Genomic DNA, 26,511 nt, shown 5'->3' on the forward strand with positions numbered 1-26,511 from the left:
ACCAGTGGTATTAGTTCTACAGCGGTTTAAAAGTTTAACTTACAGTATAATCACCCTGCGAATAATTTTATTGCATTTTGAATTAATTTTGTGAAATTGACATACATTTCGCAGAGCTCTTATTAATCATAGCAGATATACGGCTTATTTTTCGAAGTGGAAGCGTTTTCTAAATTGCTATGTAATTCATCAACATACACCGTATTTTCAGATTAATAAAGTAAGCAGTACCAGAGATTCCTCCGTTGACAATCCTAAAGAAGTATAGGTAAAACAATGAATACGCTCACATAGATCTATTAAAATTGTTTGTTGTTAAAAAGCTACCGGTACTCCAAAAATTGAATCTGAAGTATTATACGCACGAAGGTGAATTGAAAACGTAGGCAGTGGGAGCTAACACCGTGTGGCTGCTTCATGAATTGAGAATATTGTCAAAAACATCAATACTTGACCTCACACGCTCAATATCTATTTTCAATACAGAGAATCATTTAAGGCCTATACTGCTCGTCAATATATTTAGTATTGACACTACGTCAATGCGAGCTCTCTGACGGTCAATATATTGACGGTGTGACAATATTTTTGAACTTATGGGGGTCCCTTAAGCTGTGAGGCAAGGTAAAGTGGGAAGAAGTCACATGATACTGGCACGAACAGTGAAGATTGCAGGTTATAGCCTTAGCGTGTAGGCTTTAGATGAGCCCGTAAGTCTTTTACTATGCCTCTTTAGACGCAGAAGTTCAAAAATGGTTCAAATGGCTCTGAGCACTGTGGGACTTAACTTCTGAGGGCATCAGTCCGCTAGAACTTAGAACTACTTAAACCTAACTAACCTAAGGACATCACACACAACCATGCCCGAGGCAGGATTGGAACCTGCGACCGTAGCGGTCGCGCGGTTCCAGACTGTAGCGCCTAGATGCAGAAGTAAAAGTGATAGAAATGAGTAAGATTCTCAGAGCAAAGGAGAGAGGATGGAGGTATAATCTATAGATTTTTCATAGGTCAACGTGGTACACTAAAATTATTATTTTCTGTGTAAATATATGTTTTTCATATTAGGTGCGTTGTGCTGCCACCTACAGCCAGCTATTGCACATCAGCGACCTCAGTAGTCATTAGACATTGTGAGAGAGCAGAATGGGGCGCTCACGGACTTCGAACGTGATCAGGTGATTGGGTGTCACTTGTGTCATACATCTGTACGCGAGATTCCGACACTCCTAAACATCTCTAGGTCCACTGTTTCCGATGTGATAGTAAAGTGGAAACGTGAAGGGGCACGTACAGCACAACAGCGTACAGGCCGACCTCGTCTGTTGACTGGCAGAGACAGCCGACAGTTAAAGTGTATCGTTATGTGTAACAGGCAGTCCAGATCATCACACAGGAATTCCAAACTGCCTCTGGATCCACTGAAAGTACTATGAAAGTTAGGCGGGAGGTGAGAAAACTTCGATTTCATGTTAGAGGGGCTGCTCATAAGCCACACATCACGCCGGAAAATGCCAAACGATGTCTCGATAGATGTAAGGAGCGTAAGCATTGGACGACTGAACAGTGGAAAAACGTTGTGTTGAGTGACGATGCACGTTGCACAATGTGGCAATCCGATGGCAGGGTGTGGGTAGGGCGAATGCCCAGTGAACGTCATATGCTATCATGTGCAGTGCCAACAGTAAAATTCGGACGCGATGTGTTATGGTGTGATCGTGTTTTTCATGGAGGGGGCTTGCACCCCTTGTAGTAGTGCGTGGCGCTATCACAGCACAGGCCTACATTGATGTTTTGAGCAGGTTCTTGCTTCCCACTATTGAAGAGCCGTTCGGAGATGCCGTCTGCGTCTTTCAACACGATCGAGCACCTGTTCGTAATTAACGGCCTGTGGAGGAGTGGTTCCACGGCAACAACATCCCTGTAATGGACTGGCCTGCACAGAGACCTGACCTGAATCCTACAGAACATCTTTCGGCTAGTTTGGAACGCCGACTTCGTACCAGGCCTCAACAACCGACATCGATACCTCTCCTCAGTGCAGTACTCAGTGAAGAACGGGCTGCCATTCACCAAGAAACCTTCCAGCACCTGATTGAACGTATGCCTGCGAGAGTGGAAGGTGTCATCTAGGATGGGCGAACTCTATATTTAATTCTAGCATTACCGATGGAGGGCGTGACAAACTTTTAAGTCAATTTCAGTCAGGTCTCCGGATAATTTTGATCAAATAGTGTATGTCAGTCAGCGAGCATTTAAGGTGTACTACGGTGCTCTTCATTACAACATGGCCTGGAGGCAACAATTGGATGACAGGGAAGAATCATCGGGAAACTGCAAGGACGAAGTTTCAGGAGTTTTGATCAGGAGTATGGTATTACTCACTGCATTGTTTTACATCCATGTGAACGTTCCGCACCAAAGGTAGTGCTAGCCGAGGGAGAAGAGATGGTCGACGACAGTCAACTACGGCAGCAGATCACCACTGCATTGTGCACCAAGTAAGAGGGGACCTACGTGAAACGTCGAGCGCAGTTGCAACCACATTTAAGGTGGCTGCAAGGCACACAGTCTGAGACTCTGCAGTTGGACCGAGATTGCAAAGGGGTGGTATCTTTGCCCAACGACCTGTGCACTCTGTTCCGTTGATACCCGCACATCGGCGGCACCGTTTGCGATGGTGCCAAGAGCAGCTACGAGTGGGGTCGCGTGCTCTTCTCGGTTGAGGGCACGTACAGTGTGAGTAATGATTCTGGAGGTATCCTTACGTGGTGAAAGGTGAGAAAACGTCACGCACCCAGGGACATTATCGAATTTGATCTTTTTGGTGATGTAGTTGTTATGGTGTGGGCAGTCATGATATTAAGTGGGCGTACTGACCTCCAATTCTTTGAATACCATACAAAGCCCGGTTAACGTTATTATGAGACTGCATACGTTCTCCACGTGCGTATCTTCCGGGGTGCATTCGTCCCCAGCTTCATTTTCATGGATGACAATGTGTGACCCCATCGAGCAGTGCAGCTTTAGGAGCTGTTAGAATAAAAGGATATTCGGCGAATGGAGTTTCCTTCACATTCCTCCGACTTTGGGATGCGTTCGGGTGACGTACCGCAGCATATCAACATACACCAACACCATCCAGCAGTTGTAAACCGCGGTGGTCGAGGAACGGAGCGCCCTACCATAAGAACTGCCTATCATCCTTGTGACCAGCATGGGAGCAAATGGCTCTGAGCACTAAGGGACTTAACATCTTAGGTGATCAGTCCCCTAGAACTTAGAACTACTTAAACCTAACTAACCTAAAGACATCATACACATTCATGCCAGAGGCAGGATTCGAACCTGCGACCGCAGCGGTCGCGCGGTTCCAAACTGTAGCACCTAGAACCGCTCGGCCATAGCGGTCGGCCAGAATGGGAGCAGTTGTGCAACGCAGTCCATGGTGACCTCATACCCTATTAAGAACCCTGTCGCACCTTTTGTAATGTCCAGAGGAGTATCATAAATCCAGGCGATTTCAGTGTAGTTATTTTCTTTCAAGAAGTTAACCCTAAAACAGATGGAATCTCATTGACTGGAGTATAACTGTCTCCAGTGATGAGTCCTGCTTGGAAATGAGCCCCGACGACCAGCGAAGAAGTGTCTGTAGATTCCCCGGACAGTGGTTGGGTAACAACCTGACTCTCGCTCGTCATACTGCCCTATAACCACGAGTGATGGTATTAGGTGCCATTTCTTTCCACAGTAGGACCTCTTTGGTAGTAATCCGCGGCGCCCGGAGAGCACAGCGGTACCTCGACGATAGTCTACGCCCCACTTTGTTTCCCTATATGGCAAACCATCCTGGGCTTGTATTTAAGCAACATAATGCCAGCCAGCACTCGGCAAGAGTTTCTACTGCTTGTCTTCGTGCTTGCCAAATCCTACCCTGGCCAGCAAGGTCGCCGGATCTCTCTCCAGTTGACAACGTTCGGAGCATTATTGTCAGGGTCCTCCAGTCAGCTTGGAATATTGACGTTGTAACGCACCACTTAGACATAATTTGGCATGGTATCCCTCCGCAAACACCGAAAAACTCTGTCAATCAATGCCAAGCAGAATAACTGCTTGCATTAAGGTCAGAGGTGGACCAATCAGTTATTCACATGCTCATTTTGTGAAGCTATTTCCCTTGAATAAATCATCCAAAATTTCTGAAATTCTAATCATGTATTTGTCTTTACATGTACACCTCATCTGTTCGGTTTATTCCTTCATGGTGCGGAGAGAGAGAGAGAGAGAGAGAGAGAGAGAGAGAGAGAGAGAGAGAGAGAGAGAGAGAGAGAGAGAGAGAGAGTGGTCCATTGATAGTGACCGGCCAAATATCTCACGAAATAAGCACCAAACCAAAAAATGTAAAGAAAGAAACTCGTCTAGCTTGAAGGAGGAAACCAGATGGCCCTATGGTTGGCCCGCTAGATGGCGCTGCCATAGGTCAAACGGATATCAACTGCGTTATTTTAAATAGGAACCCCCATTTTTTATTACGTATTCGTCTAGTACGTAAAGAAATATGAATGTTTTAGGTGGACCACTTTTTTCGCTTTGTGATAGATGGCGCTGTAATAGTCACAAACGTATGAGTACGTGATATCACGTAACATTCCGCCAGTGCAGACCGTTTACCAATTGCGGAAAAGGTCGATATCGTGTTAATGTATGGCTATTCTGATCAAACTGCCCAACGGCCGTATGCTATGTATGCTGCTCGGGATCCTGGACGACATCATCCAAGTGTCCGGACCGTTCGCCGGATAGTTACATTATTTAAGGAAACAGGAAGTGTTCAGCCACATGTGAAACGTCAACCACGACCTGCAACAAATGATAAATGATGATGCCCAACTAGGTGTTTTAGCTGCTGTCGCGGATAATGCGCACACCAGTAGTAGACAAACTGCGCGAGAACCGGGAATCTCAAAAATGTCGGTGTTGAGAATCAATGCTACATCAACGTCGATTGCACCCGTACCATGTTTCTACGCACCAGGAGTTGCATGCTGACGACTTTGAACGTCGTGAACAACACTGGGCACAAGGGAAATTACGGGACGGTGACAGATTTTTTGCACGCCGTCTATTTAGCGACGAAACGTCATTCAACAACAGCGGTAACGAAAAACCGGCATAACATGCACTATTGGGCAACGGAAAATCCACGACAGCTGCGACAAGTGGAACATCAGCGACCTTGGCAGGTTAATGTGTGGTGCGCCGTTATGGGAGGAAGGACAATTGGCCCCCATTTTATCAATGGCAGTGTAAATGGTGCAATGTATGCTGATTTCCTACGTAATGGTCTACTGATGTTACTACAAGATGTTTCACTGCATGACAGAGTGGCGATGTACTTCCAACATGATGGATGTCCGGCACATAGCTCGCGTGCGGTTGAAGCGGTATTGAATAACACATTTCATGACAGGTGGATTGGTCGTCGAAGCACCATACCATGGCCCGCACGTTCACCGGATCTGACGTCCCCGGATTTCTTTCTGTGGGGAAAGTTGAAGGATACTTGCTATTGTCATCCACCGACAACGCGGGACAACATGCATCAGCGCATTGTCAATGCATGTGCGATTACTACGGAAGGCGAACTACTCGCTGTTGAGAGGAATGTCGTTACACATATTGCCAAATGCATTGAGGTTGACGGACCTCATTTTGAGGATTTATTCCATTAATGTGGTACTTACAGGTAATCACCCTGTAACAGCATGCGTTCTCAGAAATAATAAGTTCACAAAAGTACATGTATCACATTGAAACAACCGAAATAAAATATTCAAACGTACCTACGTTCTGTATTTTAATTGAAAAAAACCTACCTGTTATCAACTGTTCGTCTAAAATTGTGAGCCATATACACTCCTGGAAATTGAAATAAGAACACCGTGAATTCATTGTCCCAGGAAGGCGAAACTTTATTGACACATTCCTGGGGTCAGATACATCACATGATCACACTGACGGTACCACAGGCACATAGACACAGGCAACAGAGCATGCACAATGTCGGCTCTAGTACAGTGTATATCCACCTTTCGCAGCAATGCAGGCTGCTATTCTCCCATGGAGACGATCGTAGAGATGCTGGATGTAGTCCTGTGGAACGGCTTGCCATGCCATTTCCACCTGGCGCCTCAGTTGGACCAGCGTTCGTGATGGACGTGCAGACCGCGTGAGACGACGCTTCATCCAGTCCCAAACATGCTCAATGGGGGAGATCTTGCTGGCCAGGCTAGTTGACTTACACCTTCTAGAGCACGTTGGGTGGCACGGGATACATGCGGACGTGCATTGTCCTGTTGGAACAGCAAGTTCCCTTACCGGTCTAGGAATGGTAGAACGATGGGTTCGATGACGGTTTGGATGTACCGTGCACTATTCAATGTCCCCTCGACGATCACCAGAGGTGTACGGCCAGTGTAGGAGATCGCTCCCCACACCATGATGCCGGGTGTTGGCCCTGTGTGCCTCGGTCGTATGCAGTCCTGATTGTGGCGCTCACCTGCACGGAGCCAAACACGCATACGACCATCATTGGCACCAAGGCAGAAGCGACTCTCATCGCTGAAGACGACACGTCTCCATTCGTCCCTCCATTCACGCCTGTCGCGACACCACTGGAGGCGGGCTGCACGATGTTGGGGCGTCAGCGGAAGACGGCCTAACGGTGTGCGGGACCGTAGCCCACCTTCATGGAGACGGTTGCGAATGGTCCTCGCCGATACCCCAGGAGCAACAGTGTCCCTAATTTACTGGGAAGTGGCGGTGCGGTCCCCTACGGCACTGCGCAGGATCCTACGGTCTTGGCGTGCATCCGTGCGTCGCTGCGGTCCGGTCCCAGGTCGACGGGCACGTGCACCTTCCGCCGACCACTGGCGACAACATCGATGTACTGTGGAGACCTCACGCCCCACGTGTTGAGCAATTCGGCAGTACGTCCACCCGGCTTCCCGCATGCCCACTATACGCCCTCGCTCAAAGTCCGTCAACTGCACATACGGTTCACGTCCACGCTGTCGCGGCATGCTACCAGTGTTAAAGACTGCGATGGAGCTCCGTATGCCATGGCAAACTGGCTGACACTGACGGCGGCGGTGCACAAATGCTGCGCAGCTAGCGCCATTCGACGGCCAACACCGCGTTTCCTGGTGTGTCCGCTGTGCCGTGCGTGTGATCATTGCTTGTACAGCCCTCTCGCCGTGTCCGGAGCAAGTATGGTGGGTCTGACACACCGGTGTCAATGTGTTCTTTTTTCCATTTCCAGGAGTGTATTTGTGACTATTACAGCGCCATCTATCACAAAGCGAAAAAAGTGGTCCAACTAAAACACTTATATTTCTTTACGTTCTATTTGAATATGTAATAAAAATGGGGGTTCCAATTAAAAAAAAAAAAAAGTACGCAGTTGATCTCCGTTTGACCTATGGCAGCGCCATCTAGCAGGCCAACCATAGCGCCATGTGGTATTCCCCTTCAAGCTAGACAATTTTAGTTCTGTGTAGTTTTTTTGTTTGACACTTATTTCGTCAGATATTTGGCTCGGTCACGATCAATGGACCACCATCTATAGTTAAGGCCCACTGACCATTTGACCAACTTTTTCTGTGCGGATCCACAAACTCTTGCGGGGATCGGCAGTAAAGCCGCGAGAAATGAGTATAATGGACAGGGGCACTATGAATATATTGCGGGACAATAAATTGTGAATGTCGGTCTCACGGGAGGCGTGCCAGAGCTAAGTCCCTGCAGTCACACTATTCCTCTGTGTCCTTGGTGGCTCAGATGGGTGCCGCGTCTGTAGCTCATCGTGTTCGGTCAGAGGACTGCTGGCCCTTTGTAATAAAAAGAACTGAATAAAGGAATCAACGATCAACTTTAACAGATGTGTTGTGACGTCCGCCCAGAGCAAATTCAAAGAAAAATACCGAACAAAATGTAATTAAAAAGAAAATGGATAGAGCGTCTGCCATGTAAGCACTAGATCCCGAATTCGAGTCGCGGTCGGGGTACACATTTTCAACTGTCCCCGTTGACTTATACCAACGCCTGTATGCATTGCATTATATCATTTCTGTTAGCCTCACTGCGTATTTCTTTCAGCCATCCTGTGTGCCATACTGTAGCATTCTATCTATGTATGGTCCAAGTCTCATGAAGCTGTTTTACTGGGTGTAGAAACATTATGCGGAAGTTACTTCGTCCTTAAGTTTTGCACGCCAGTGTAATTCAGAGTACAAGTTATACTCGAGTACAGCGAATACTACAGTCTGGAAGCCTTGTTTTAGGTAAATGCGTGGAATGTAGTTCCCTGGTAAATGTGTGGAATGTAGTCGGCATCTGAAAGAAGCGACATTCCTCGGGAGAGAGCAAGAGGTTACACAGGTAGCTGAAGGCAGGATGAGCGCCTAGTGTGGCTGACCGGGAGTCCCGTAGAGAAAGGCGTCTGTGCCGGCTGAGCGTCCAGCTGTCCGTAGAAGTTAGAAAAACTTTTTATGTGATTCGGTGTTCGCAGGAGCTTCTACAAAAGTTTACTGTCATACGTTTTTGACCTGTTATTTCGAAACAAAATCTGCAAAATATAAGTATAAAGCAACATACAGTAAAATGAGTTTAACAGCAATATCACAAATTGAGTCCGCCTTGATGCAATCATCGTGTTATTTGTTTATTTCTTATTATCCCAAACTAGTTTCGGCAAGAAATATCACCATCATCAGTGGTTTTTTTTAAATCTAAAACATGCAGAAAATGGTATGGTTGTACAAACACAGTAAAACGTAATTACATTTTTACAAATCGTCTTTTGAAATTTAGTTTTATATTGATACTTTCATCCTACCTTATCTATTGTATGCTACCGCATGTTTTAAGCTATTACTAGCGCTGTTTGTGACATATTTTCTGTGCTCTTTTTTCTGTTGCCATCTTTTTATACTTAGCGAACATCATGTCATCTGCAACCTTTGAGTATTTGTTTACTAACAGCCGCTCACATGGTTGCAGATGACATGATGTTCGCTAAGTATAAAAAGACAGCAACAGAAAAAAGAGCACAGAAAATATGTCACAAACAGCGCCAATAATAGCTTAAAACATGCTGTAGCATACAATAAATAAGGTAGTATGAAAGTATCAATATAAAACTATATTTCGAAAGACGATTTGTAAAAATGTAATTATGTTTTACTGTGTTTGTACAACCATACCATTTTCTGCGTGTTTTAGATTAAAAATACCTCCCTGATGATGGTGATATTTGTCGCCGAAAATAGTTTGGGATAATAAAGTAGTAAACAAATAACACGGTGTTTGCATCAAGGCGGATTCAATTTGTGATATTACTGTTTTTCTATGCAAACACGGACCAAATGGAAGAGTTCAAAGAAAATATTATTGAAAATGAGTTTAATTATAAAATCCTAACTGGCCAGCTTTCAACTTTAATTACTACACGTGATGGTGGCTGCCTGGAAAGGGCTCGAGGAATGCTAACAGCAATTACCTCTACATGTAGACTTACTATTGCTATGCTGTTCTGTATCTGCCTCTGAAATCTTCGATTTTAATTACATAATGTCATAGATGACAAAGGAAGGCGAAGAGCAGTTGAACGGACTGGCTATTGTCTAGAACACCTATAAATGTAAACGAACCGCAATGAAATTGCAAGCGAATCAACTCAGAGGACGTTATGGAATTTAGTTTAGGACGCGAAAAATGGAAAGTGAAGAATGAGTCTTGTTATTTCGGCAAGAAAATAACAGACGGTGGCCGAAGTAGAAAGGACGTAAAATGCATTTTCTCCTATGGACGTTTGTTTCACCCTCACTGTATCAATTTAATCTTAAGAACCGAGATTTGAGGGCTTGCTTGCTTGATATACGATGTGAAATTAAATTAACCGTACTAAACAAATTTTGATCTTTTCTTGTAGGTTGCTTGTCCACATTACAGATGGTGCGTTTCTATGTGCCACTCGATGCAGATGGTTGGGATATGGGCTATGACATGCATTATACTTCGTGTATCATCAGTATAGCACATGCTGAGCGTGTTATTAATGCTTGAGGATATGCTTTATATCCATCTTCGAGTGCTTGTATTACATAGCAGAAGGTGCTACCTAAACTGTTAATCCGACTTCAGCATTTGTTACTGGTAATGTCTGTACAAGTATTAGCCCTTCGACCTATCTTCCAACAGCAAATAAATTAATAAAATTGGCTTTAGAGTATGCAATAAACCCAGAAACTTGTGTTCATCTAATCATATGGTTGTTGTGACCATCTATAATTTTTTCACTTGCGCGGTATCATATACTACGGAGTATAGACGATGAGATAGTCACATTCAATGAGAATATTCGTGTCAACCCCTTGATGGCAGGATTCCTGCAATGAATGGAATGACATTCCTGAAATAATGCCAGATCCAGTATGAGAAGCTATTTGAGGTGTGAAGAAAAGGAAGGATCCAGGAGGTGGTGATTGTTTCAGTAGATAAAAGTACGGCTGGAGGCTCAGTAATAGGAAAGGAAGTATCTTCGGGTGTGCTGCAAGGGATTGTTATAAGCAAGACCTATTACATTATTTATGAATGACCTGGTGGACACAGCTGGAAGTGCCATTAAGCTTTTCGCGCATGATGCTGTTGTATACAGAGAAGTCGGAACGTTATTAAATTGTAGCGGAATGCAGGAAGGCCTGCAGTCAATGGACGCACGGTTGGCTCTCGATATAAAAAAATGTAATGCATTACGCATAAATACGCTGGAAGACCCATCACTTTATTATTACATCGCAGAGGGAGGAAAACGATTCAAAAACGGTTCAAATAGCTGTAAGCACTATGGGACTTAACATCTGAGGTCATCAATCCCCTAGACTTAGAACTACTTAAACCTAACGAACCGAACACACATCCATGTCCGAAGCAGGATTCGAACCTGCGACCGTAGCAGCAGCGCGGTTCCGGACTGAAGCACCTAGAACCGATCGACCACAGCGGCCGGCGGAAAACGATTGATCGGATGGCAGGAAAAGATGTGGCCACAGCATTGCAGGAGGAGTTGCGTGGTGGTGTACAAGCATTAAAGGCAGTCGGAATTCCCCGAACTTTGGCCATTCCTGTGAGCATGGGGCATAAAATCCTACGAAACATCTTCCTTGCTGTCCATACAAAATTATCCATATTCAGGAGTGCTTCTTTCTGACCTACCAGTAAGGCAAACGTTTAGAAGTGCTTGCTCACATGGAAGTGGACAATGAATGGAACATCCTGTCAACAGATGAAGCCCGTTTACATCTCCAAGAGTATGTCAATATACATAATTGTAAAATATGAGCATCGGAAAATCCGCTCGCACATCAACGGTTACCACTTCATTCTCCACAAGTAACTGTGTGGTGCGGGTTGATGGCATCGTTTATTGTAGAGCCATAGTGTTTCCAGGAGATGGATTCTGTGAGTTGTGTTACCTGCACCGACACTGGCACACGCTATTAGAATCTTTTTCGCACAAATGTCATTCCAACCCTTCAACAGCGCGGGTGTCTGTGGTAGGATCATTTTAACGTAAGTCGAAGCTCCGTCGCAGATTGCACAGCTAATGAAGCAGTTGTTGCAGAGGCATTTTGGAAATACTAGAATTATCAGCCGCTTTTCCCCTACAGCCTAGTCGTCCAGAATTCCTGATCTTAACCCGAGTGACTTCAGGCTGTGTTGTTATCTGAAGGATGTTGTGTTCAGTGTTCCTACTACAAACGTAGCTGAACTGAAGACACGTATTGCGTAACACATCCCGGACGTAACCGCTGAGACACACCGATCCGTTGTGGAACACGCTGTTTCTTAATTTCAACTTGTGGCAGAAAAAAGTGGACAGCATATTTAACGTGCCTTGCGCCAGTCTAAGTAGAATTAAAAAACGATTTCATTGTTGCTTTTTATGCGATTGTTTGGTCTCAAGATACTTAAAAACCGATTTTTTCCCATCGGATGTGGTACGAACTTCTGCCAGACTTGTTCAGTCATCCACATCGCATAGTACATTTGGTTTAATGTGCACCTTACACCAAATCCGTCGTTTCACGACTGATCCGTCATATGTAGCCGAACTCATTTGCTTTATGGCGCTAGTTGGAAGATAATCGTTAAATTTTTTGTTTCTGTAGTGTCCTGCGGTTGGCAGGAAAAACTAATGATCAAGTTTGAACACACTTTATTTAACTAAAACGCCTACTTGGATTGCACTAATTTCCAAACTTGAGAAAACAAAAAAAACACTAATTCTTGTGGTGGTAAAAGCCAGATAAAAATTGCAAGACAATGAAAGGAAATAATAAAAATCAAAGTACTGCGCTACACAATTCCAAAATGGCGTTACGCCCAACAAGATACAAATTTCTACAAAAGACTTCGACGTGTGTCTACTGGGCTAGAGGCGGCATAGGTACTGGCCAGAGATGTCTTAGCTGTAGTTACACACTGCCTGTCTGACTCTGCTGGTGGGCTTATAACACCGACTCTGCAGAGTGCTATAATTAGTCACATTAGTTCGAATTGGTGGATCTCTGTCACATGTTTTTTCACGAAGTAGTGCCGTGTTTATGCGGAAAGTCTGTTGATATTTACATTCACTGGCCGTGTTTTGATATGAGCTCTTGAAGGGAGGTCAGCAGCCCACCTTGCTTGTTTGTTGTGCGGGCCCTCTAAATGGTAAGGGGCCGCTACGACAGTTTCCATAATGTGTCTCTTCTTCGGTAATATTCTGTTCAAATTTGACTTTATGATGAGCAGCAGTTATTTCTTACAGCGCTTTGAAACTGGAGCTTTAATTATAATCACCTTGTATTTCGTCAATGGAAGAAATCTTTATTTAATTAATAGCATCTTAAGGATAGCCTAGAAAGTGTTACTCTGTTTCCATAAGAAGTTCCGGTGGGTGAAGAACAATAGCCCCACCAACTTTGGCATTCTCTGTGGAGTAACCCGTTTATGCAGCGAACTGAAACATCAACATAGAGCCGACTGAGGGCGTACGACAGCGTAATGTGACTATTGTTCTCCAGCGGCTTCCGCTAGATAAAGCAGAGTACAGCCTACCGTGGTATTCACTGACAATGCCGAGGAATGTTCCAGCAGTAGCAGGATCGCAGAAATTCGGCGCTGGCGATCGACCACTTGTGGCAATACAACAGTAGAGGCACTGCAGTGCGAATCACTCTATGATCTATTCGTTATGGTTATAAACAGACAACTTATTTGCAGAAATGTAATTTGATCATTGTCAAATAATTATGGCAATAGCAGAACCACTCTTCTTTTTATAGTAAAAAGTAAAACTATGTTAAACCGAAGCTTTCTATGAACACGACAGGCCTTTCAAGAATTCATTCTGCTGGAGATAGTATGCCTTTGCCTTCCTCTATCCTTTGAGCTGACTTACCTAGTCAGTCACAAGGGGACCTACAGTACGGTAGTCTGTCACTTAATCCCAAGCTAACGAGCACCGCTCTTCATTACATAAATAGATACGTCAGTTAGGTTAATTTATTGAAGAAGGTGTCTCTACAATACCATACATACATAACATGTAAGTGACTGCTGAATCAGAAAGAAACCAGATTCATCGATAAGGGAATGTCACTGTGCCTGTTGGAATAGCCGTTAGTTTCTATACTGCCTATGTGAAAGAACTTTCTCCTCTATTAATAGATGTGTAGAGTATGTGTTTAGGTTGGTTAGTACCTCCAAGTACAAGTTGCAAGAGCAAACCGTTAATGCTTATTTTCCTTTCGGCAGCTGGTCAGGTGTTGAGGTGTGGGCACGTGGACACAAAACGGTTAGTCTTTACTGAGAGGAATAATCCACTTAGTGATGCAGTTACGATTGTTCAGGTAATAGATTACGTGATGTCTTTGTCGGAGGGCTCTTAGACACAGAGAAAAAACTGATAATACACTGAAGTGAGCAGATACTAAGGCACCAATGTACACAATATCTGCACTTATATTCCTAACATCCAATACAAAAGGCGAGAGAGAGAGAGAGAGAGAGAGAGAGAGAGAGAGAGAGAGAGAGATGATCATCGAATTCCATTTTCCATATATCAACCTTAACATTTGGCTGTGGCGTTTTGTTTTGGCTACTCTAATGGTTTGATACGAAACTGAAACGCGCGGATTTCATTGTTTACTGGAAGTGCAGACATTTATCTGCATATAACTAAAAAAATAATTCTTAGGTTTATTTCATGGACGTGATAATTAAATCTGTGTGATTTTCCCTCGTATTTAGTCGACTGAAGGTATTATGGCCACATGAGTGCTAAAGTAATCGTTTTCGGGCTGGCTTTATGAACCTCAGTGCCTAGATGAGTTCTATAAATTCGCTGTGGGCGGTGAATTGTACGGGTTGCCAGTACGCTATCAAGTAGATAACGAAAGAGCGCTCTGGCAAGTGAAGTGTGCAGCGCCGCATTCAGACGCTAGGATGCAAGCGTTTTGAACATGGTTGTGTGCCAAAATTTGGACTTCAGAGGAAGCCATGGATTAGACGTAAGTCTGCTGTAGATCTTCTGTCTGTCCTTACTCACGAGATTGATTACTACACTACTGGCCATTAAAAATGCTACACCACGAAGATGGCGCGCTACAGACGCGAAATTTAACCGACAGAAAGAAGATGCTATGATATGCAAATAATTAGCTTTTCAAAGCATTCACACAAGGTTGGCGCCGGTGGCGACACCTACAACGTGCTGGCACGTGGAAAGTTTATAACCGATTTCTCATACACAAACAGCAGTTGACCGGCGTTGCCTGGTGAAAAGTTGTTGTGATGCCTCGTGTAAGGAGAAGAAATGCGTACCATCACGTTTCCGACTTTGATAAAGGTCGGATTGGAGCCTATCGCGACTGCGGTTTATCGCATCGCCACATTGGTGCTCGCTATGGTCGAGATCCAATGACTGTTAGCAGAATATGGAATTGGTGGGTCCAGGAGGGTAATACGGAACGCTGTTCTGGATCCCGACGGCCTCGTATCACTAGCAGTCTAGATGACAGGCATCTTATCCGCATGGCAGTAACGGATCGTGCAGTCACGTGTCGATCCCTGAGTCAACACATGGGGACGTTTGCAAGACAACAACCGTCTGCACGAACTCTTCAGCGACGTTTGCAGCAGCATGGACTATCAGCTCGGAGACCATGGCTGCGGTTACCCTTGACGCTGCGTCACAGACAGGAGCGCCTGCCATGGTATACTCAGCGACGAACCTGGTTGCACGAATGGCAAAACGCCCATTTTTTTCGGATGAATCCAGGTTCTGTTTACAGCATCATGGTGCTCTCATCCGCTTTTGGCGACATCGCTGTGAAAGCACATTGGAAGCGTGTATTCGTCATCGCCATAGTGGCGTATACCCGGCGTGATGGTATTGAGTGCTATTGGTTACACGTCTCGGTCACCTCTTGTTCACATTGACGGCACTTTGAATAGTGGACGTTACATTTCAGATGTGCTACGACCCGTGGCTCTACCCTTCATTCGATCTCTACGAAACGCTACATTTCAGCAGGATAATGCACGACTGCATGTTGCAGGTCCTGTACGGGCCTTTATGGATACAGAAAATATTCGACTGCTTCCCTGGCCAGCACATTCTCCAGATCTCTCACCAAATGAAACGTCTGGTCAATGGTGGCCCAGCAACTGTCTCGTCATAATACGCCAGTCACTACTCTTGATGAACTGTGGTATCGTGTTGAAGCTGCATGGGCAGCTGTACCTGTACACGCCATCCAAGCTCTGTTTGACTCAATTCCCAGGCGTATCAAGGCCGTTTCTACGTACAGAGATGGTTCTTGTGGGTACTGATTTCTCAGGATCTATGCACCCAAATTGCGTGAAAATGTAATTACATGTCAGTTCTAGTATATTATATCTGTTTAATGAATACCCGTTTATCATCTGCATTTCTTCTTGATGTAGCAAATGTAAAGGCTAGTAGTGTAGTTAGTTCTAAGGTATGAGTTCCCTCTCTCTAACTAAATAAATGACAAATACTCGCTTTAAACTTCACTGGCTAAAAACGTTAAGTATGTATATTATATGCACTGACGGAAAGAAATCACACCACCAAGAAGAAATCGCGCGGCATAAACCAAAGTTTGTAGGAGTGTTTCTACACCTGGAAGATGATGTTTATTCAGATTTCGAGCCAGTCACATGCGGTTGGCGCTAGTGGCATCACTATGAGCATGCGAATCAGGTTTGACTTAATACGTGCTTTAACGATCGCTGAGCGTTAGTTATCTTGGAGATTTTATATAATACGTTGCTGTTAGTCAAAAAGGCCTTTAAGACATTAAAGAGGCCATTATCAACAGTTCACTTAGTTTTAAATAGGTCGTGCAGTAAGGGTTACGAGAAGCTGGCTGTTCCTTCTGCAATACTGCAGAAAAGCTGAGTAGAAATGAAGCCACTGTACACGACTGCTGGCAGCGGTGGTCACGGTAATGTGCAGTCGCAAGAGGGCCGAGCTGCGGACGCCCAAGTGCCACTACCAGGAGGGGAGATGTTCGTGTTCAGCTCACGGCTCAGGCGCATGGTACTGCATCTGCAGCAGCAATCTGAGCAGCTGTTGGCACCACTGTGACTCAACGAAGTGGGTTACATCAAGCACAGCTCCTAGTCACACGTCCCATAGCGTGCATCGCACTGACGCCAAACCATCGCCATTAGCGACTTTAGTGGCGTCAAGCGAGAGATCACTGGAGCGCAGGGAGCAGGTATGTTGTGATTCACGATGAAAGCCGGTTCCTCCTCGGTGCCAGTGACGGCCGCTTGTTGCTTAGGAGAAGGCCAGTTGAGAGCGCGCAACCAACCTGTCTGCGTCATAGACCCACTGGGCCTACACCTGGAGGTAAGGTCTGGGATGTTTTTTCGTATGCCAGCAGGAGCACTCTCGTATTTATTCCATGAACCCTGACTACAAATTTGTAAATAAAATCTGACGATTCTGCCAGTTGTACTGCCATTCATAAACAGCATTCCAGGGAATGTTCTCCAACAGGATAATGGTCTCACAAATGTTGCTGTTGTAACCCAACACGCTCTACAGAGTATCACCAGTCGAGCACACATGAGACATCATAGGACGAAAACCCCATCGTCATCCACAAACAACATTACAAGTCCCTGTACTAACGTATCAAGTGCAACAGGCATGGAAGTCCATCCCACAAACTGACATCTGTCACCTGTAAGACACAATGCATGCACGTATGTTTGCATTCAACATTCTGGCAGTTACACCTGTTATTAATGTACCAGCATTTCACATTTTCAATGGGTTTTCTCGTGTTTGCATTAATTTACGAACTTGTAACGTTAATCACATAAATATGTTACCTAGATAAATGTATCCCAAAAATTTCATTAGTCTATATTAACTACTTCTTGCTGTTGCAACTTTTTTCCCGTCAGTGTATAATATACGCATGAGTATATGCAAGGATGATAATACCATGTTTGATTAAGGTAGGATTTCTTTCAGAGTGAAGAACTTCGATGCTTCCAGTCCAATTTCAACCTTTTACTGTAGGATTCGAAATGAAACAGTCAAGTTTCGCCTGAAGTGATGACTCCATAAAAACACTGCGGAAAACCCCTAAATGAAGTAAGTTTGCACAGAACCTTTGCAGAACGCTGCCAGGCCCTTGATTTCTGATTTGATTGGTCTGCCTGAGAAAGACCTGTGGGGCACGGTGAGCATAATATTTTTCAGTATCAAAACTGTTAGATTAATGTTGACACAGACCCTTCTATCATGTCTTTGGTACTGAGAATCTCGTGATAGCGCATCTATTATTTTGAATGAGTCATTCACTTACAGACTATTCATCATGAGTTGTGATTGCTGACGGTTTATCTGAACATGACTTTCTAGAAACTAAAAATCATCACACCGAAATTTCTGAAGCTATCAGAACACATTACTTTGATACAGTATGTTGTGCCATTGTACTGGAAACAAATTACTACTTACTGTGACTTTTTGCTGCTCTTTTTGCTGTTGAATTATACTTGAAGTAGTTTCAGACAACTTTGTACCCATAGCAGGTTGACGCCACAGGATGCCACAGCTAAAATTCAAGGTAGCTTACCTGAAACAAGAAGAAGAAGAAATATGTAAGACAGGTGTAAGAAGACTATGCTTCTACATACAGATTTTCATTTTCCTAGTACATACAACAATTTTTGAGTCACAGTGTACAACGTGCTTTTTTTTTTTTTACTTACCTTTGTATCCAATGAATATGCATTTGAGATTTCTGTTTCACTAGCTTTCAGGTACGATTATGTTAGAGTAAAATTCACCACTTGTAAGTGACGGTTGTCTAAAAAGTGCCACGCAATTTTTAAGACTGATAGGAATCACATATTTAACTGGAATTGTATTGTTAATTACCGCAATAAGATTTGAAAGTAATTTATCCATTATCAGAACATACATCAATTGCGGGAAAATTCAGAGGCTTTTGCCGTTACAGTCAGTAGAAAGAAAGGGTGAATGGAAAAGATAACGTAGATCGGAAAGCAACTCTAAGCTCCTTCTTCTCCCAGTAATCAAGATGTAATTAAGAATTTTAATCCTTTGGATACAGTGCTACAGTTTTCAGATGTTTTATCCTATCTACGTATTACTGGTTCGACAATTGCTTCAGTGAATAGTCTGAAGTCACATGAGCCCTCGTGGACCTTTGGTAACATATTTATCAATGCAGCTTCTTGAGACGTACATGAGGCTGGCAGAATAGGACAGACAGATTTTAAGCAATTTTGTCAGCACCGTAAGGAAGTGTTACAAAGCCATTACTGTTTACAATATACAGTGTGTCCACATAAGAAAGTCCCAGCTACAAATTTTAATGGTATCAACAGTGAACATTATAGAATATTGGTTCCAGTTCACCCATAAAGAGTTACTCAGATAGTCTTAGGTAAGCACATGCGCGAGTACTGCTGCTTCGTTTTGCCACCTGCAGCACACCATACGCAAAATGGCGACTCCTGACCGTATAGAGTTCGCGTTCTGCAGTTTTTCAAGAGTGATTCTGTAAATTTAGTTGAACGAGCGTTTAGTTAAAAGTTTAATTGTGATACCCCATATAGGAAAAACATCTGCCGATGTACACTCATTCCGAAAAGACCGGATGTGAGGCTAAAGGGAAAAGTACGGGACGATTTCAGTTGCCAAAGAAGACAGTGTGGAAGGTCTTAACAAAACGTTTACACATGCGTCGATACCGGTTACAGTTGGTACATGCTGTAAGGCTAGCTGACGATGGTGTACGTTATAACTTTATAAGTAAAGTGGGAAGATGCTTTTCTTAATCATGTGGTGATCAGTAATGACGCAGCTTTTTATCTATGTGGAGGTCAGAACAGTCACATGAACGTACGAAGTAGATAAATATCATATCCATAACGTTCGTATCTAGAGGTCAGAACATCCACATGAACTTACACAATATCAAAGATTCCCCAAAATAAAAAATTTTCTGCTTTGGATCCCGGCTTACCTGCACAGGTTGCAACAATGACTTTTGACAACAAGATGGAGCCGCTTCACACTGGCATCTAGTTGTGAGAGAGTGGTTGAACGTCTAAGTTACTAACCGTTGGATTGATCGTGATGGTCAGACAGAACTAAAACCGCTGACTCCACATTCACCTGACCGCACGCCGTGTGATTTTTTTCTCTTTTGGGGCTCTATAAAATATCTTGTCACCTTCCGCCACTTCCTAGTGATTTGTCCGATTTGAGACACAGAACCGAAGAGACTATTGCTTCCCTTACTCCGGCCTTGTTAACCAAAGTGTGGGAAGTAATGCACTTTATGAGGGATGTTTGCCGTATAATTAAAAGTGTACAGATTGAACCTTTGTAAGAAAAACAAGGTTAGTTTAAATTCAGTTTGATGTTCCTTGAGGTGACAAAACTCATGGGGTACCTCTTAATATCGTGGCGGACCTGCTTTTGCCCGACGTGATGGAGCAACTTCACGTGGTATGGACTCAAAAAGCTGCTGGAAATCCCCTGTAGAAATACTGAACAATACCCCCTTTATAGCCGTCCATAACTGCGAAAGTGTTGCCGGTGCAGGATTTTGTGCACGAATTGACCTCTCTATTATGTCCCACAAATATTCAGTGGAATTCATGTAGCGCAATCTGGCTGACCAAATCATTCGTTCGAATTTCCCAGTGTGTTCTTCAGACAAATCGCGATAATTGTGGTCCGGTGATATGGGGCGTTGTAATCCACAAAAATAACGTTGTTTGCGAACATGAAGACCATGAACATGACCTCCAACAGTCAATAATCGGTTCATTTGGGCCATAGGACAGAGTCCATTCCATTTAAATACAGCACACACCAAAATGAAGGCATCAACAGCTTGCACGATGCCTTGTTGACAACTTGGGTTCACGGCTTCGTAGGATCTGCGCCATACTCGAACACTAACATCAGGTCTTACCAGCTGAAATCGGGGCTCATCTGTCCAGACAATGATTTTTCAGTCATTTAGGATGCTCACGACCCCGGCAGAGGTGCTGCAGGCGATGTCGTGCCGTTAGGAGAGGTACTCGCGTCAGTCGCGTGCTACCACAGCCCATTAACGCCCAATTTCGCTGTACTGTCTTAACGGAAATATTCGTCGCACGTCCCGTATTGATTTCTATGATTATTTCATGCATTGTTGCTCATCTTTTAGCACTGACAACTCTAAGCAAACGACGCTGTTCTCGGTTGATAAGTGAAGGCCGTTGGCCGCTACGTTGTCCATGCTGACTCTTGACACTGTGGATATCGGGGTATTGAATTCCCTAACGATTTACGAAATGGAATGTCCCACGCGTCTATCTCCTACCACCATTCCGTGCTCCAGCTATTTAATGTCCGTTGTGCTGCCATAATCACGTCGGTAAAGTTTTCACATGAGTCACCTGAGGACCATTCGCAACCGTCTCCATGAAGCTGGGCTACGGTCCCGCACACCGTTAGGCCGTCTTCCGCTCACGCCCCAACATCGTGCAGCCCGCCTCCAGTGGTGTCGCGACAGGCGTGAATGGAGGGACGAATGGAGACGTGTCGTCTTCAGCGATGAGAGTCGCTTCTGCCTTGGTGCCAATGATGGTCGTATGCGTGTTTGGCGCCGTGCAGGTGAGCGCCACAATCAGGACTGCATACGACCGAGGCACACAGGGCCAACACCCGGCATCATGGTGTGGGGAGCGATCCCCTACACTGGCCGTACACCTCTGGTGACCGTCGAGGGGACACTGAATAGTGCACGGTACATCCAAACCTCATCGAACCCATCGTTCTACCATTCCTAGACCGGCAAGAGAACTTGCTGTTCCAACAGGACAATGCACGTCCGCATGTATCCCGTGCCACCCAACGTGCTCTAGAAGGTGTAAGTCAACTACCCTGGCCAGCAAGATCTCCGGATCTGTCCCCCATTGAGCATTTTTGGGACTGGTTGAAGCGTCGTCTCACGCGGTCTGCACGTCCAGCACGAACGCTGGTCCAACTGAGGCGCCAGGTGGAAATGGCATGTCAAGCCGTTCCACAGGACTACATGCAGCATCTCTACGATCGTCTCCATGGGAGAATAGCAGCCTGCATTGCTGCGAAAGGTGGATATACACTGTACTAGTGCCGACATTGTGCATGCTCTGTTGCCTGTGTCTATGTGCCTGTGGTTCTGTCAGTGTGACCATGTGATGTATCTGACCCCAGGAATGTGTCAATAAAGTTTCCCCTTCCTGGGACAATGAATTCACGGTGTTCTTATTTCAATTTCCAGGAGTGTACTTTGTTGTTGTTCTGTCATCAGACAAGCCACTGAGATCAGAAAGTCCAGGAACAACTCAGCCATGGCAGCATCTGTACCTTTAACTATGCCTGGAAGCGAGCGCTACATGCTCAGACATTATTTAAGGACTGCGTCACATTCTTTACTTCCCGACGGTAATGTCTCACCATCAGCATCAATCAGTAATAAACACCTAGATACTTTTTGCCAGCGTATGTAAATGCGTGATTTTTGCTTGACCTCTAAAAGAAGTAATTCGTCTGACTGTTACATAGAAAAAATTAGCAGCGAAGCGTCAGCTATGACGGTCATCCCCCGGCGGTGACAGAGATGATATCGGAAACCTTGAGTTATCATTTCAACCTAACGCTCCAAGAAAACCGAAGGAGGTTTACACATTTTAGAGTACTGGCAGAGTCTGCCTTTGGGAAATTGTAAGACAAGACTTTCCCTCTCGTAGCTGAACAAATTCTGTTGTTGAAGATTCTTTCTATCACAAGGATTCTAATGCAGTAGGCTGTGTTAGTAAGTTTGGTTACGGAAACAAATGTAACACATTCTACTGTAAGTAGGCTGTTAAGGTTTTTATGTTGGTAACGCCACGTAGCGCTCTGCATGAAAATCACTGACTGTGCTGTGTGAAGTCTGTGTGGCTGGTTTTCATTGTTGGAATATTTGCTATCGTAGTGTTGGGCAGTTGGATGTGAACAGCGCGTAGCGTTGTGCAGTTGGAGGTGAGCCGCCAGCAGTGGTGGATGTGGGGAGAGAGATTGCAGAATTTTGAGAGCGGACGATCTGGATTTGTGTCCATCAGAGAGAGTAAATTTGTAATATTGGATATCATGAACATATATATGATGACTTTTGAACGTTATTAAGGTAAATACATTGTTTGTTCTCTATCAAAATCTTTCATTTGCTAACTATGCCTCTCAGTAGTTAGTGCCTTCAAAAGTTAGAATCTTTTATTTAGCTGGCAGTATTGGCGCTCGCTGTATTGCAGTAGGTCGAGAAACGAAGATTTTTGTGAGGTTAGTGATTCATGAAAGTTAGGGGTTATTGTTAGTCAGGGCCATACTTTTGTAGAGATTATTGGAAGTCAGATTGCGTTGCGCTAAAAATATTGCGTGTCAGTTTAGTGTTGATTAGAATATGTAAAGAAAGAAATGTCTGAGTACATTCAGTTCTGCACAGCCGTTTGAAAATCAAATAACGTAATAGGTTTCCCAGCACAGTAATTCACTAATTTTTCTACGGGGACGTTTCACTACGCTGAAGTCGAACGATTACACGATATGAATGTAACATGACATGGCATTTCCCGGAATCGAAATTAAAAAACAAAATAACTCAGCTCTTACAGAAACATTTGACATTACACACGATACATATTCGGATGAAATAGTTTAAACAGTTCGTTCTCATTTCAAGTTTTGTTTCTGTCTATATATGTGTGTGTGTGTGGGTGGGTGGGGAGATAGCTATGTTTAGATAAAGACGGACGATGATAGGATCTATTTCATTGTAGTCATCAGTGCGAAGAATGGTTCGATGCAGCTTTCCATGCTAGTGCATCTGCTAGTCTAACAAGTCGTTTCAGATCTGCAAAGCTACTGCATCCTCTATCCAAAACAACTTGATTACTGTATTCAATGTCCTTTCCTTACCAGATTAATTATTCCTTGATCTTTCAGGACCTGTTGTGCCATATAACTCCTCAGCTCTATTTGCTGTTTCTTCATGAATTACTCTAACAATTCATCTGATTATCAGTAGTTTGCTGTAACATCAAATTTCAAAAGCTTTTAATCTCTTTATATGGCACTGATAAAAGCAGAAGAATACGGTTGCAGCGAAAACTTGCGAAGTAAATTAATTCAACTATCACGTCATATCTAGAATTTGCTCGGAACATCGCTTTCTACAGGATATTTCACAATTCATGTTACACGCTTCTAGAGGTTGTTGAGTAGATCAGGTTTTGCGTAGGAACCCATGTCCGGAAACAACATCCAGCGACGCTACTGAGCGCCAAAGTTACAGGTACAGGCGCCGGTGCCTGTAAATGTACAGAGTGATTCCGTGGTGATGGCACAACCTTTCAAGGATGGCGGAGACGGATAAATGTATCAATCTGAGGTAAGGGTTTCTGTATCGAACCCGAACAAGTGAAAAGTTACACGCTAAAATCATTCCAATACCTCTTGCAGTGGAATACATATTCCGCTATTGTTGTTGCTGTAGGGTAGGAAACTTGCAGAAGTTGTAGTGAAGACCAAAATAAGAAAATCGTCTAGTGAACATAGGCTCTAAAATGCATACCTTTAGAGCTATGTGTACTTGTTCAATAGAGGTGATGTGTTTCACACTAGCGAAGATGAATGAGTGGTCATAGTTCCTCAGGAATAATTTTTAGAGCCTATGTTTACCAGATATTTTTTCTTGCCTTGGTCAACACTATCACCTCTGAAAGTAGCGCACCATACGTTTTTAGCAACAACGGTACCGGCACATGCATTCCATCGCGAGAGCTATCGGAATGATTTTCGCTTGTAACTTTAGGCTTGTTCGTGTCCGGTACAGAAACCCTTACGTCAAATTCATAACCGGCCGCTGTGGCTGAGCGATTCTAGGCGCTTCAGTCCGGATCCGCGCTGCTGCTACGGTCACAGATTAGAATCCTGCCTCGCGTGGAATGTGCGTGATGTCCTTAAGTTAGGTAGGCTTAAGTAGTTCTGAGTTCTAGGGGACTGATGACCTTAGATGTTGAGTCCCATAGTCCTTAGAGCTATTTGAACCATTTCAAATTCATACATTTATCCGTCTCCATTATCCGTGAAAGTCTGTAACATCACTAAGGAATCGCTCTGTATGTGCATACATTTTCAGGCGCTGACGCTTGTAACATTGACGGTCTATAGCATTCTCGGTTGACGTTTTTTTTACGTGGATTCTTATGTAAAACTTGATCTACTAAGTCTCCACCACAACCTCTAGAGATGCATAACAAGAATTGTGAAACACCCCGTAAGCAGTCCCATTGGAAGGGAATACATCGAGCCTAAAGTTTTTATCGTGTTTGGAAAGCACACTGTGGTAAAATAAGGAAGTAGTCATTAATATTGTATTTATTTTGTCATGGAAGATTTTTATTAATCATTGTTCTTTGTAGCAAACAAGTCATAATATTTTTATGTTCGTCCGATCTCATAAATAACTTCCTTCGTAATGTATGCCTCGAAATGGAAGGAGGCACAATTGAAAGTGATGTCTCCATTTTTTTACTACGGAAAAAGTTCGTCTCATCTTTGATCATTCCTCTGTTATCTGGGCTTAATGAGAGAGAAATAGCAGTGTTCCTCTCGGTAATGTACAATGTAAGCGCTATTTTAAAATATAGTGTACGGAGAACCAAAAATAATTCTGGATAAGTAGTTTCATGATAGGTCCTATTTATCCAGATACGAGTCCTCATACGGTGAGAAAGGAAAAAAGAAAACGAACAAGAGATCATACGAAAAGCACGAAATACTACGATCACGGAAAAAGGTTCCCAAATCAGGTGGCTCGCGGAATCAGATGGTATATACTGAAAAATATATAATTTTCTGTGTGCCTTCTCTAATTATGCTGTGCATATTAGATACGTTCACAGCCGTCTGTGCTTCCATTTGTAGACTCTTAACAATTACGACCCACACAATTCTTTTCACAAAAAGTACCAATAAATCAAAGAACAACTTTCAAATGTAAATTATTCCACGAACACAGTACGCCCTGGAACTGTTTCTTCGCTGAGTTCTTTACTGTCAACTCCGCTTGGATCTCCTCAACCGTACCAGATCTTCGCCTCTCGTCTTGTGGAGGAGTAAGAGGTCACACGGTTCGTACAGTGGGTGGAGACAACCGTTATCTTGACTTTAGTAAATAATCCCTGAAAAGCGTAAGCCTTATACTGGAATACCCAATTGTTCGTACTTTAATTCTGTGAAGATTTTCTCCTATGTCTATCCTCTAATGTTTCAAAACATCTAAATAGAATCATGTATTGATATCTGACTAGTAGGGAAAAACTGTTTATGAACAATCCCGTCAACACAAAAAAAGAATCAACGAGGACAAAATGTTGCTCTGCACATGTAGGTCTCTTTTGGTCGAAGAGATGGAGGACTGTTCCAATACGACGATTGTTGCTTACTTTGAATGTCGTAGCCATAAATGCAACTTCAGTTACCAATGAAAACTTTGAAAGGAAACTTGGATCGACTGGAAGCAGTTGTTTATGTTCTCGGCAGACTTGCCCACTATGTTGCTTCTGTTGGTCTTGAGGGTGGCGTGGCACCAGTTTCACCTTAATCCGACTCGATTCAGTTGTTCTCACAGAATACATTCGTATTTACCACACTTTGTTCCTAAGGTGTTGCAGAAGTCTTGGTTGGCTCCGGATGATAATGCTATCATCAGATCCATCACTTTCAGAACATTTTATGGTACGATACCAGTTGACGGCCGACCCTCTCGATCGTCATCAGCAGTCGATGTTCGACTGTTTTTGAAA

The 26,511-nt window shown here is 43.9% G+C and overlaps 1 protein-coding gene across 1 annotated transcript in view; it reads right to left on the reverse strand.

Moving 5' to 3' along the window:
• LOC126268013 (dual specificity calcium/calmodulin-dependent 3',5'-cyclic nucleotide phosphodiesterase 1-like) overlaps positions 1-26,511 on the reverse strand; it is a 1,575,562-nt gene that overhangs the window by 1,157,057 nt on the left and 391,994 nt on the right. The gene's annotated exons all lie outside the window — the stretch shown is intronic.

This window comes from Schistocerca gregaria, chromosome 4, assembly GCF_023897955.1.
Source record: "Schistocerca gregaria isolate iqSchGreg1 chromosome 4, iqSchGreg1.2, whole genome shotgun sequence".
Classification (NCBI taxonomy): domain Eukaryota; kingdom Metazoa; phylum Arthropoda; class Insecta; order Orthoptera; family Acrididae; genus Schistocerca; species Schistocerca gregaria.